This window comes from Canis lupus, chromosome 35 (assembly GCF_003254725.2).
Source record: "Canis lupus dingo isolate Sandy chromosome 35, ASM325472v2, whole genome shotgun sequence".
NCBI classification, from domain to species: Eukaryota; Metazoa; Chordata; class Mammalia; order Carnivora; family Canidae; genus Canis; species Canis lupus.
In genome coordinates, this window is record NC_064277.1 from 26,048,575 (window position 1) to 26,060,509 (window position 11,935).

At 47.0% G+C, this 11,935-nt stretch overlaps 2 non-coding genes across 2 annotated transcripts; one reads left to right on the forward strand and one right to left on the reverse strand.

Annotated features, from left to right (window-relative positions):
• Window positions 1–2,943: 2,943 nt before the first annotated feature.
• Window positions 2,944–3,015, reverse strand: TRNAA-AGC (transfer RNA alanine (anticodon AGC)). Its single transcript has one exon. It is a non-coding gene; the product is annotated as a tRNA-Ala (tRNA).
• Window positions 3,016–11,211: 8,196 nt separating this feature from the next.
• On the forward strand, window positions 11,212–11,284 carry TRNAR-CCG (transfer RNA arginine (anticodon CCG)). Its single transcript has one exon. It is a non-coding gene; the product is annotated as a tRNA-Arg (tRNA).
• The last annotated feature ends 651 nt before the right edge of the window (window positions 11,285–11,935 follow it).

Below are 11,935 nucleotides of genomic sequence, written 5' to 3' on the forward strand. Positions count from 1 at the left end.
GTCATTCCTTCGAAAGTCAATGGGATGCCAAAAAGACTCCTAAAACACAAGCCTTGCTAAGTTTCCCCCAATTTACTACAATTACCTCATATTCCTCCATGACTGCCCCCTTTGCACCAAACCTAGCATAAAATACTCAGGTCTGTTTCTTTGTGCCTTCATTTCCTTGGGAAGGCTCTCATGTCACAGTGTCATGTAAAACTTCTATTAAATAAATGTCCATGTTTTTTTCCTGTTAATCTATCTTTGTCGTTTTGATGTTCAGACCCAGCCAGGAACCCTAAGAGAGTTGAGGAAATCTTTTTCCTCCCCTACATAACCTTCTAATTTTGCAAGTATTGTCACAATCCAATGTCAAGTATATAGTCCTGTGTCCAGGAGGGGCAAGATGTATTTCCAAAAGAGACACTACCAGACACACGCATAGAAGAGTCAGGAAGCTGGGGATTTTGGAAAAGACAGCCTGTTGGGTTAACCTCAGAACTACATTGGAAATGAATGGTAAAACACAAATATCCCCTTAAACTCTGGAGCATCCACTCAGTACCATGTTTACCCCTGGCAAGAGGTGCATGTGCCCTGGGGCCTCTCGTAGCCACCTATCTTCCTGTGGATATGGAGTCCACACTGTATTTACTGGGGTTCCCAGAATTCGCTGCCTAAGCAGCCTGCTGGTCCCTTCTTCCAGAGCATGCATCAGGCCTCTTTCCTGGGGCCATCCTTCCGAGGGCAGACCATTCGTGCTCCTCGGCCTTGGAGCTGGCCCTGGACTGGCTCTGCCAGGAGCGTGTTGCAGCTTGGAAGTGTATATCTTGAGATGTTCATACACGCAGGTACAAAGCCCTTCAAAATGTGGGATGGAGCAGTAAGAAAGGAGAATGGGGGTTGTATCATTATCATAATGAAATATGAATAATGAAATATCATTATTATTTTCAGATTTCTCTCCTCGATGTATCTTTCAAAATTAGCCAAGCAGGTGCTCCTTCAAGTCACTCAGATAATGAGAGAATTTATGTAACACAACAAAGAACTTTTATCTAGATCCGAAGCTTACTTTACGTTTTAAAAGTTCCTGTAAGAGAATGGGAGAAGATATTTGCAAATGACATATCAGATAAAGGGCTAGTTTCCAAGATCTATAAAGAACTTCTTAAACTCAACACCAAAGAAACAAACAATCCAATCATGAAATGGGCAAAAGACATGAAGAGAAATCTCACAGAGGAAGACATAGACATGGCCAACATGCACATGAGAAAATGCTCTGCATCACTTGCCATCAGGGAAATACAAATCAAAACTACAATGAGATACCACCTCACACCAGTGAGAATGGGGAACATTAACAAGGCAGGAAACAACAAATGTTGGAGAGGATGTGGAGAAAAGGGAACCCTCTTACACTGTTGGTGGGAATGTGAACTGGTGCAGCCACTCTGGAAAACTGTGTGGAGGTTCCTCAAACAGTTAAAAATATACCTGCCCTACGACCCAGCAATTGCACTGTTGGGGATTTACCCCAAAGATTCAGATGCAATGAAACGCCGGGACACCTGCACCCCGATGTTTCTAGCAGCAATGGCCACGATAGCCAAACTGTGGAAGGAGCCTCGGTGTCCAACGAAAGATGAATGGATAAAGAAGATGTGGTTTATGTATACAATGGAATATTACTCAGCTATTAGAAATGACAAATACCCACCATTTGCTTCAACGTGGATGGAACTGGAGGGTATTATGCTGAGTGAAGTAAGTCAGTCGGAGAAGGACAAACATTATATGTTCTCATTCATTTGGGGAATATAAATAATAGTGAAAGGGAATATAAGGGAAGGGAGAAGAAATGTGTGGGAAATATCAGAAAGGGAGACAGAACGTAAAGACTGCTAACTCTGGGAAACGAACTAGGGGTGGTGGAAGGGGAGGAGGGCGGGGGGTGGGAGTGAATGGGTGACGGGCACTGGGGGTTATTCTGTATGTTAGTAAATTGAACACCAATAAAAAAAAAAAAAAAAAAAAAAGTTCCTGTAAGAAATATCAGAAAGGGAGACAGAACATGAAAGACTCTGGGAAACGAGCTAGGGGTGGTGGAAGGGGAGGAGGGCGGGGGTAGGGGTGACTGGGTGGCGGGCACTGAGGGGGGCACTTGAGGGGATGAGCACTGGGTGTTATTCTGTATGTTGGCAAATTGAACACCAACAAAAAATAAATTCATAAACAACAACAACAACAACAACGAAAGTTCCTGTTATTTTTTTTTATTTTAATTTTATTTTATTTTATTTTATTTTATTTTATTTATTTATTTATTATTTATTATTATTATTTATTATATAAGTATATATTTTATATATAAATATATAAATTATTATTTATTATTTATTATTTATTTATTTATTATTAATTATTTTATTTATTTATTTATTTTTGAAAGTTCCTGTTATTAAGGTCAGGAACGACGGGTCAAAGGAATACACAAGAGTAACAGCGGAGGGAGGGGCTGGGGGGCGGGCACGAGCCGCGGGGGAAGGTGCGCCACACCTGTGGTTGGGAGCGTGCGCTGAGGACCAGCAGGCCCTGGCCGGCCCGGGACAGCTCCGACCGGAGCCTGTGCGCTGCGCCCCTGCTTTTCTTGCCGACTCTTACCCTCTGTGCGTCTTCTCTTCGGTGATAGCGCGGAATGTTTGAAACCGCTGGGGTGCGCTGGGCACCTCCGTGCGTGCTGATCCTCGGGGTCGGGGAATCCTCCAGGAGCAGGTGAAGGCGCCTGCAACCCGCGCCTGCCGGGTGCTGCCCGGGGCCTGCTGCGGAGACGCGCTCGTCCTCCTTGTTCTTCGTGTGAGTTCAAAGACCTGCAAGAGGAGGAAAGGACAAGAAAAGGAACAAGCAGCAAACAAGCTTAAGAAACGACGAGCGGCCTGGAAGTGGCTTAAGTAAAAGTGGAGGTGCCGGGGATTGAACCCGGGGCCTCGTGCATGCTAAGCACGCGCTCTACCACTGAGCTACACCCCCTAGCGCTGAGAAGGCGCTCGGAAATTCTCCTATGGCTCCTCGCGAGGGTTTCGCAGGGGAAACCAATCCGGGGACTGTCCCTGCGCCCTAGAGTCCGCCCTGCGGCCGAGCTGGGAGGAGAGCTCGGTACCTGCGACTGCGCTCCCCGGTCCTCCGCGGACCGCACAGCAGTCACCACCTGCCGCGGGATGCGCAGCCGGGCCCGGGAGCCGGAGGGGGCCTGCTGAGCGCCCGGGAGGTCCCTCCCTCCCTCCCGGGGAGCCCCGCCCCCACCCCCGCGCAGCGACCCCTGTGGCGCCCCCTGTCCGGCCGCGGCCCGCGCAGATGCAAGGAACGAGGCTCGAGCTGCAAACGCGTGAACCCTGCATCCTTGAGACCAAATCCTTGGATGGGGCCCGGGGCCCCGCTCCGCAGTGCATCCCTGCGCAGGTGGGCTGTGTCCGGTTGAAGACAGTCAAGCCCCACAGACTCAAGACGGCTCTTCATCTGCTCCTTAATTCACTGCCGCAAGAATCTGGCGGAAGTCAGGAAGACGGCCACCACGCACACAACTTTGTTCTTTTTTTTTTTCTTTTTTTTAACATAAGAAAGACTTCCCTGCTCTTCGAGCAGCGACTCTTCCCGTCTTCTTGTGAGCTTCCTTCCCTCCCTCTGAGTCCTAAGTGTTCACCTCCGAAGACCTGCTCCTTCCTGCTCCCCTGTCACCCACCCTAGGTGTCTGGGTGTGTCTGGGTCTCGGGCAGGGAAACCAACCCGAGTGGGTGGGCGGCAGGGCGGGGTGGAGCTGGGCTCCCCGACCCCTGGGCTGAGGCCGCTGGGGCAGCGGGACACCGACGCCGCCTGCTCACTTGCCCTGTGGAATGTTTAGTTGTGACTCTTGGGCAGAGAGGGACAAATACGTATGCTTCACAAGATTCCCAGAAAAAACCGAAGTTTCTAAATGTAGGCATCGAGGTATATTGTACTTAGAGGGTCCAAGGTTCGAGTTCTCTCCGTGGGCATCACGAGATGTCTCTCTCCCGAGCCTACAGCCATCAAGCCCGGACCCAGCTCTGGAGGCTCCCCTTACACTGGCCCTGGCATGCCAGCTGCAGGCCAGAAACACTTCTGAAGAGCAGAATTGGGGGTTAAAGGGAGAGCCAGGGTGGCCTTAGGATTGCAGAACGGTTCAGGGTTTTGTGGATCAGGAACCCTGTTCTGCCCTCTAGGGAAGGAGGCCTGGTGCGTGGTACCAGCTCAAGGTCTCCACTAGCAGAGGCTTTAGAGACGGGAAGAATAGGATCTTCTGAACAGGAGACGGAAAGTGGAACAGGATTTAGTGTGTTGATGGATTTGACAAGAGCGTGCACTCAAGGAATACACACAGAGCTTGACTAATGTGGATGTCCTCATCTTTCCCCAAGCTAGTAAGCTGGGAGCAGTAGCATTTCTGCTTATTTGTTTATGGTCAGGGGGGATCCAGAAGATGAAACAAGTTTGGTTTTGAACAAGGATTTTTAGACACGTATGGGACGGCCTCCTGGAGGTGTCTGATAAGCACTATGATGGAGAGATCTGGACCTCTGCAGAGACCTCAGATCTAGAGATTTTTATTTTTTATGTCTGCAGAAGAGACTGCCCATGAAAAATAGACATTATTTGCTCTTCCAGGGCCAAATCATAAACACATTTCCTTTTTTTTAAAAAAAAAGATTTTATTTATTTATTTATTTGAGAAGAAGAGACAGCAAGCACTAGTTGGGGGAGGAATAGAGGGAGAGGGAGAAACAGACTCTCCACTGAGCGGGTAGCTCCAGGACACTGAGATCAGGACCTGAGCCAAAATCAAGAGTCGGTGGCTTAAAAGGACTAGCCACCCAGGTGCCCCCATAAGGACATTTCTTAACCAGTCCTCCAAGTTCTTTCTGCATCTACTCTCCTAATCAGCAGGCAGACTTAGAAACCATGTATTGAAGATGGTAAGCAACACACTGAAAGGTACTGGGTCCTTGACCTGTTGATTGAAGGAACACCCCACTGATCAGGAACCTTCATTCTCTACTGTATGTGTACAAGAAATACATTTCCTCCTCCTTAAGCCATTATATATTGGGGGGTTGTTTTGGTTTCACAGCACTTAGCATGATCTTAACTAATTCATCTTTGTTCTGTAAATTCACAACCCTTAATTCTAGGGACATATTTTAAATTTTTCTCTGATAATTTTCTTTTTCCTTCTTTTTTTTTTTTTTCTTTTCCTTCTTAAAGATTTTATTTATGATAGAGCACACAACAAGCAGGAGGAGGGAAGAGAGAGAAGCAGGCTCCCCATTGAGCAGGTAGTGTGATGCAGGGCAGGATCCCAGAACCCTGTGATCACAATCCAAGCTGAAGGCAGGTGCTCAAGCGACTGAGCCATGATAACTTTCTTTTGGTTCTTTCTTCTTCTTCTGTCTTCCCATTGTCTTTCTTTTCCTGTTTAGAATTCCTATTAGTTTGTTGTTGCTACCTGGAATCATCTCTGAATTTCTTTACTTTCCATTGCTGTGTCTTTTTTGTTTTACTGGAAGAGAAATTTCCTCAGCTTTAGAGAACCATTCCCACATGGAACTCACTCATTGAAAGCTCCTTGCAAAGACCCAAGCAGGAAAGTGGGAGGTATTGATTCCACCCCACCTGCACTTCCACCACCCCAGCTCCATGTTAGGGGAAGAGTGAAGGAAATTCTTAGAAATCCCTGTCCAGACAACTAGGTATTTTTATTTCTGACTTGATTTATTTTGACTCTTTCTGCATCTGTAAGAGTATTCGCAAGTGCTAAAGAAACTGAGGGAATTAAAATCATCCTGGAATTCTTTCAAATAACTTTTCTATTATTCCCTTCTTCACACATAAACACTTGTGGAAATAGCTTTCCAAGCTCAGTTAGAGCCACTCCTGCCAGGGAGTGCCATGTTAGCAAACTGAAAATTAGGTAATTTCCATGTCCCTGTGAATGACCTGCATGGCCAGGACTGCAGAACAGTTGGGCCATCGTTTACCAAATGTCCAGCCACCTCTGGGCTTTTTCATCCCGAATAAGGTTGATGTGGTCCCAGCCAATCAGCAATTCCCCCCCCTTCCTTATTGTTTGTACTTTCTTCTATAAAAGCTTCCTGTCTTTTACCTCATTTTTCAATTCTCTGAAAGGAGACTGTCCATTGAAGAGTTAGAGTTTGTTTGTATAACCTACATGGTTTTCTTTAATCACTTTTTAAACCCCAGAAAGGCAAGGATTGGCCACCATCTTGAATGCAGCAAGAGGACTTGGAGCTTCGAGCCCATGGACTTCTATAAACTTCCAACCATACTTCCCTCACTGGCCAACTTTTTTTCACTCTCTCTTCCTACTATGTTATGGAAGAGTGGAAATGCAGTTCATGTATGGAAAAACTTAAGGGGCACCTGGGGGGGCTCAGTGGGTTAAGCATCTGACCCTCGATTTTGTCTCAGGTCATGACCTCAGGGTCTAGAGATTGAGCCCCACGTCCAGGGCTCCCCACTCAGTGCAGAGTCGGCTTGGGATTCTCTCCTCTCCCTCCGCCCCTCCCCTGATCTCTCTCAAATAAATAAATCTTTAAAAAAATACAAATCTTCCAGCATTTCCAAATGTAACAACAGTTTGAAAAATATGCTTAGCATTGCCAACAATCAGTTGTGAGGCTAAAGAAAAAAGAAAGAAAATACTTTTTCTAAACTATATTTTAAAAATATAGTTTTCAAACATGTTAGAGGAAAGATTGAGTTATAGATCACTATAGAAAGTAATATTACAAAATTGCTGTTATAGGAAAGGTAATAAAAAAATAATGCAGCCAAATAACATAGGAAAACCACAAAGGTCTATTAGTAAGTTGACTTTTTGTGATGTTTGTGGAATTCACCCACTTTTTAAAATTTGTAATTTGTTTCAATTTATTTTTTATTCTAAATAAATATTTACTTTCATAGTAATTTTGTATTCACAGTTTTGTATTTTTTCTTAAAGATGGCCCCCAATATTATATAAGTTTTGGGTTCCTTAAGACATGGATCTGCTCTACCACCAAATTTCAAAAATCACACATTTACCCCAAACATTGGGATGTTGAAGCAAAACACTATGATTAAGAGAGTTATATAAGGACTTGAGACATTGAGTGCTGTGACAGCCAGGTGCTAAGTGCTCGGCTTGGACTCTACCAGGGCTGCCCTCTGCAAGCTTGAGTCCTGCTCACAGCAACTCCACTTCCTAACCTAGCCTGCTGATAAGAATTATTTGTGGCCGAGGAACCACTAACTGTGTTGGAAAAGACGATACTAGTACCATTAGTAGCACACCCCTTCCTTGTGCCCAATATTACTCAGCAGGCCCTATGTCCATAGGGCCAATTTGAATCTCAGCATTCTGACCTCAGTTTTGACTGTTCTTTTCTAGCTAGAGGAGAACAGTCTCAAAGCTGAGGTACTCCAACTTAAAATAATTTCTAATTGGGGCAGCTCGGGTGGCTCAGCGGTTTAGCGCTGCCTTCAGCCCAGGATGTGATCCTGAAGACCCGGAATCAAGTCCCATTTCAGGCTCCCTGTGTGGAGCCTGCTTCTCCCTCTGCCTGTGTCTCTGCCTCTCTCTCTCCTCTCTGTGTAATTTCTTATTGGACAATTCTGTAACCCAAAAGGAAAATAAATCTGAAACTATTGGTTTTCATGGAACTTGAGCTGCTCCTAATTATCCTCAACTCATTCCATCAGTAGTTTGCAAGTGCCTGATCTGAGCAGCTTTGAATCTTGCATAGAACCCAAAACGTATTCAGGATATAGTAACAATTTTCAGAAATCCTCGAGCAGCTGGTTAAAGAAAAGCAATGTGGTCACCTAAAATGATGGCAGGCTTTGAAATAACATTATCTACACTGCCAATACCATTTAAGCTGTCTTGCAGTATATTTGTTTTAAATTAAGTTTTCTTCATAGGGGAAGGGAAGGAAAAATAAAATAAGATAAAAATAGAGAGGGAGGCAAACCACAGGAGACTCTTAATTCTAGGAAACAAACTAAAGGGGATCCCTGGGTCTCAGCGGTTTAGCGCCTGCCTTTGGCCCAGGGTGCGGAGTCCTGGGATCAAGTCCTGGGATGGAGTCCCACATCGGCCTCCCTGCATGGAGCCTGCTTCTCCCTCTGCCTATGTTTCTGCCGCCCCCCTCCACCCCGTGTGTCTCTCATGAATGAATAAATAAAATCTTAAAAAAGAAACAAAGGGTCGGGTCGCCGGAAGCGAGTGGGCTGGGGGATGGGGTAACTGGGTGATGGGGCGTGAAGGAGGGCACGTGATAGAATGAGCACTGGGTGTTATATAAGACTGATGAATCACTAAATTTTACCCCTGAAACTAATAATACAGTATATGTTAACTGAACTGAAGTAAAGAATTTTTTAAAAATTAAAAAGTTAAGTTTTGCAATTCATTTAAAGTAGCTAGTGTAACCTTGACCCCAAAACTTTCCAAAGCTGAATGAAAAGGAATCAAAAGACCAATCTCATTCATGTGTATTGTTGCAAAAACTATGAATACAATCTTGGCATGTTAAAGTGAACAGCATATTGAGCTAATATTTTTCCAGGAACATGAGAATGATTTATCACCAGGAAAAAATTCCATTATTAAGATGAATTAATAGCTTGAAAGAGAAAAAAATGAAATGATCTCAGTCGATGTCAAAGGAATTTGGAAAAATTCAAAGTCCAAATTGGTACAGTTACTATGTAAAACAGTATAGACGGTCCTCAAAAATTAAGAACAGAATCACCATATGATCCAGCAATTCCACTTCAGGATTTTTATCCAAAGAAAGCAAAAACAGTAATTTGAAAAAATATCTGCACCCCTATGTTTACTGCAGCATTACTTACAATAGCCAAGATATGAGGAAAAAAGTGTATGTATCCATTGACAGATGAATGGATGAAGAAAATGTGGCATGTGGATAGAATGGAGTATAGTCCAGCCATTAAGAAAAGGAAATCCTGCCATTTCTGACAACATGGATAGACTCTGAGGCCTTTACGTGAAATGGAATGAATCAGAGAGACACAAATATATGATCTCATTTATATGTAGAATATAAAACCAAAGCAAAACAATCCAAAAAACCCTCATACATATAGAGAAAATCCCAGAGAATCCACTAAAGAGTTTAGACTTCAGAAGTTTGTTATGTCCTCTAGAATGTGACCACTTATTCCCAACTTGGTTCTGTAGCCCACCTTCTAATTTCTAAATTTGCTTGCTAGGGAATATTAAGGTTCTTTCTGTCTGTATTTTCACTCTTTACCAAAATATTATCAATAAAATCAGAAACCCTAGCATGTTGTCTTAGAATTATGTGTCAAGGGTTTTGTTTCTGCCTTTTGGGCCCTAACAGAACTGGCGGGTGTATAGTTTGCTGAGCCATGTCACTCCTCCTCCCTGCCCCCAGCATTTACCCCCATTACCCCTTCAGAGAAAAGCTCCCAGATTTGAAACCATAGGTTCCTGTTTCAGTGGAAAGCAACATCCCCTTGCCTACCTAAGGGAGAGATAGAGAGAAGTTCGGATCCAATAGATTTAGAGAGAATGCGTGAAGCTTTATTTCGGTGAGGTTTGTGGCAAGTGGGCCCAGCCATCTCTTACATCACTAAAAACAAGATGGATTCATCCTCCCTGTCCATGCAGCCTCCCCGGGGCTCTGCCAATGCCAGCAGTCTGGGAGGCCCATCTAACAAAAGATCACCTCATGCAAAAAATCCATACAATGTCTTTAATAACTGAAATAGTCCAGTGGGCAGAGCATTAGACTGAAGATTTGAGGATTCGGGGTTAGATCTTACATTTCACTGAAATTCTTTCCTTGTGACTGTAGTCCAAGAGTAGTTGACTGAGGACCCTCCCCTCCTTGAAGAAATCAATATTTTAGGGTGACAATGCATCGTGAACGGGAGCGGTAAATCTTTCCTATTTTATCCGGGGGACATGGTGGGTTCAGGGCACCTTGGCAGGTACAGTGTCTCAACCTGGAGGAAGGAATCTGAGAAAAAGCAGAAGCGGGAAGGTCACTCTGAGCTTCCTCCCACCCCTGAAACAGGAGAGAAAACCATCAAGTGAAATGACCCTCCCCCTGCTGAGAGGAGAGGAGCCTCCTGATCTCAGGAAAAGAGAGAAATCAAGAGGAATCCTCAGGAACAGGACTTGCTGAGTTTCCCCCAATTTACTACTCTGCATACTTTTTGGCCTACAGTATTTCTCTCCAGCTGCCCACCGTGCATCAGGCCCAGCATAGAAACACGCAGGTCTTCATTTCCTCAGGAAGGCTCCCGTGTCACCCCAAAGCTTATTCTGGACCGAGCGGGGGACCCACATAGGGTCACTTTGTCCCGCCCTCCCTCCACGACCTTCCTAAAAGTGCACCGGGGTCCTGCGTGGTCGGGGCGGGCGGGCGGGGCAGGGCAGGGCACGAGTCGGGGAGGCGGGTGTTGGGGGAGGGCACGCGTCCCCCGCCCACCCCTTGCCCCTCTCGGGCCCAGCGCGGCCCCGCAGAGCATCGCCCCTACCCGCGTCCCGGTCCCCGAGTGAAGGATGGGGCAGAATGTGGGCTGGGCGCCACCCCTCGGGGAAGACACTGCAGGCGAGAACCGGAGAAACGCGGGCGAGGCTGGCCCCGCGGGAGAGTGAGACGCGTGGGGGGGGGCTTTGCTTCCAACGACCTGTCATTTGAAGGGACCAACACCGCCACGTCCACGGACGATCGGGTTGGGCGAGTCACACTGTCCTGTACGCGCGCATCCTGGTGACTGTGAAGCTCGTCCCCAAACTGCTGGGGATCGAGGCGCAGGCCAGCCAGGGCACGCGGGCACCCGGGAGAGGGCGTCCTGGCCGGGGCCCTCCGGAGCGCGCGGGCACCGAGCGGCCCGCCCCGCCCGCCCCTCCCCGTGTCGCCCCGGCAGGTGGCAGCTCGGCCGCTCACCTGCGCGCCTGCGGTGTGGCGCGCGCCCCGCACCCGGCCGGCCTCTGCGCGGGCCCCGGGCTCTGCAGGCACCTCCGCGGTGCGCGCAGCTGACCTCCCACGGGGGCCTGCGGGGAGCAGCACCCACAGACGAGGCCGCGGGGGGACCCGCCCCACCACTGCACACCGTTTTTTAGTGACTGCGGCAGCCCGCCCGCTAGCCGGCCGCGTGGCCTAATGGATAAGGCGTCTGATTCCGGATCAGAAGATTGAGGGTTCGAGTCCCTTCGTGGTCGCTGTTTTCCTCCCAGGGCAGCCTTTTCCTTTTCATCGGACGAGCGCGCGGAGTGTGCGTCCCGTGCCAGGGCTTCACACGGGGCGGAGCTGCGGGTGTGTACGCGAGGACCTTGCTTTCTAGTAGACCTAGCAGGTGACCTCAAGTCAGGAGAAATACACTGGCTGAAATTTGTTTCAGGTCCTAGCACGAGGTAAGGAACTGGCCGAGATCAAGGAGAGGGAGGAGGGTGCTCCAGGCAAAGTATTCCCAGCAGAAGGAAAAACTGCCAACTCGTTGAGAACCTAGAGGCACCTGGTCTTCCCGAACTCAGATTACTGAACTTCTGGGGGGAGGGAGGAGGAAGGGTTCCCTTAAAAAATCAGCAGAAAGGGGTACAGGTGAGTTGAATTTCTAGGAACAAGATCTCTGACTAGGATTCCTTATGACTGTGGCTTTGCACATGGTTTGAAATCAGTGTTCCCCAGATTTCCATAGCTCCCATAAACACAACACGACCTCCCAAATAATCATCTCAGAGACAAGCCTTAAAGACAGAAGCTGCAAAAGGCTTTTACCCTAAACTGAACTGTCCTCCTGAAACATCGCTAGTAGTTCAGTCATGATAGGTTCATTTTTAGCAAGAGTGCGAATCCCATAAATGGATCTGAGC